Source organism: Myotis davidii, unplaced genomic scaffold (assembly GCF_000327345.1).
Source record: "Myotis davidii unplaced genomic scaffold, ASM32734v1 scaffold370, whole genome shotgun sequence".
NCBI classification, from domain to species: Eukaryota; Metazoa; Chordata; class Mammalia; order Chiroptera; family Vespertilionidae; genus Myotis; species Myotis davidii.
Genome location: NW_006288615.1, coordinates 6,780,313 through 6,782,822, shown reverse-complemented (window position 1 = coordinate 6,782,822; position 2,510 = coordinate 6,780,313).

Here is a 2,510-nt window from a genome sequence, read left to right as displayed (position 1 = left end):
CCCCCCCCCCCCCCCGCCAACCCCCCCCATGCAAGACAAGGCTTTCAGGTCCCAGCCCTCCTTTCTCCTCCTCCCTTCTCCGGACAACTATCTCCCGTCCTTTCTTTTTACAACCAACTTTATATTATGTCCTGTGATCATAACTAAGCCTTCCTTGCCTTCTCTATAGATTGATTCTAAATGCTGAAACCCTACGAATAGTGTTGTGACTGAAAAAATTGGCTACTGAGCCAAATAATGTGCTGAGATTATTCTGGGACTGGTTTTTTTTGTTGTTTTGTGGGGTTTCTTTTGCTTTTTTTCTGGAGTTCCTTGTTGCTTTTCATTTTTTGCTTGCACCATTTGCCTTTATTTGTCCTCCTTGGCCCCCACTCAGTACCCAATCAGGTGTTCTATTAATCTTTTCCCTGAGGCCTCCCCCAGGGTCCTGATCATCCTGTTCCATGTGAGCTGACTTTCATGGAGAACGCTCTAAAACACATGTTTGGCCTTGTTCAGATAATATAATGGCTAGTGATGGGTATGAATAATAATTTGAGAAATATCACTGAGCTTATTTTTCCATATCTCAGCTTCTCAAAGTAGTGAAAACTTAACTGTAGGTGTGTGTGCGTGTGTGTGTGTGCGTGTGTGTGTGTGCAGAGCTATGTTTCCTTTCCTGGAGTGATGTCTAAATGGCAAAGAAGAATTAAGTTACAGGCCAGCTTGGGGTCCACCCCCTAACTCTGCCAGAGCCCCCAGTAGGTATGGAGGATGGCAGGCCAGTTGGGTCTCTGAGCAACCAGGAGAGGGCAGAAGGAAGAGAGCTGTTTTCTGGCTTGGGAAGGAGACTGAGGACAACAGGGTGTCCAAAATAAAGGAGCGGGTTCATACCTGGGTGAGTAGTGCTGGGCTGGGGGAGTCTCGGGGGCCTGCTCACAAAGAAGCAACCAAGAGGCAGCTCAGACACAGGTGAGAATCAGCAGAAGGGGCTCCCAAGTAATAATAGAAGTCAGTGAGGCGACTTTGGGAACCTTCAAACCTCTCATGAAACTAGCCCTGCCTGTGAGGTCCCTCTGGTGGGGAGCCAGAGTGAAATAGCCGCCTGGAGGGCTGCCAGGTCTGCCTTAAGTGACTGGGGATGGGGTGGGGATAGTTTCTATGGCCTAGTCCTACCAATCCACAGTTCCTGGACATTCCCAACCCACCCAGTGCTCCTAGGAGACCAGGTAGATAGGGGGCCCTAGATCAGGCTGTATCCTTGACCAGCGATGGAGGTACAATCCTAATGCTAATCCCTGGTGAGTAGTAGAGCACTGGTTAAGGGTGTAGTGCTCCTGTGGAACAGGTGCACTCCCACCAGGTGAGTGAATAAGGAAGCTGAGACCTGAGCAGTGAGGAAATAGCCATTGAAGGGGGAATCTGGAGAGTGCTCCTGGTGAAAGGTGATGCCACAAGGCATCTAGGCATCTGGCTCTTCCTGGTGGTGAGAACGTAGGCCCATGGGGCAGGGGCCTGACCAGGGTCCCCAGGGCGCTGTCTAAGGGCAAGCCTCCACGGCCCGCAGATCCCACCCGCATGGAGGCTGGCGAGGGATGAAGGAGACTGAGGAGAGGGGGGCCAGGCGAAGGATCAGGGATGGGGACCAGGGAAGGGCGTGAGGTGGGGAATAATCAGGGGATAGGGGGTGAGTTGGGAGGGGACAGGAAAACGGGGCTGCGACCGGGGAGGGGTGGGCGTGGAGCTAAGAGGGAAAAGGGAAGTCCAAGGGGGACCGAAGGAGCGAAGGATTAGGATTAGGAGGAGATAGAGGCTCAAGGGGGGACGGGATGATGCCCAGCTGTGGGGGCTGCGGGGCAGAGGAGGGAAGGACGAGGTGGGGAGAATGACCCGAGAAGGGGAGCCTGGAGGTGCGGCAAAGCCGACGAACCCCGCCGCACTAGGATCCCCGCGCAGGCTGAGGGCGGCGGAGGGAGGGCGGTGTCCAGACACACATGTCCGCGAGAAACGCAAGGGGGCCACGGCCCGCTCCCGCCCCAGTTGCCCTATGGGCTCCCACTTCCGGGGCTCTGCAGCCACGCCAGTGCAGACCCAGGGTCCCCTCCAGTCTGGAGACCACGGGCTTGACTGACTTTGCCCGCCATGTCCAGGACTCAGCACTCAGCACTCAGCGCTCCTCTGGGGAGGCACTTGGTGAACCCAAATGCGAGGTGGGTGGATGGATGGATGGATGAGCTCCTGCTCGCACACAGCTGACCCGGGGGCGTTGTTCAGGGTATGAAGGGAAACCAGCGCACTCCAGCCTCAACTCTAGGGTCACCGCCCCCTGTTGTGCCTCCCCTGAGGGGGTCGCGCAGAGGCGGAGCTGGTGTCCACGCCGGCTCGGCACGCCCCGCCAGCTGCCTACCGACTAGGGCAGCGGGGCTGGACAAAGCGCGCCGCTTTGATTGGCTGCGGTGCGCCTGCGGCCAGCGGCTCCAGCCCTGCACGGCCAATCGGCGCATAGAGATGCAAATAAAGCTATATAAAAG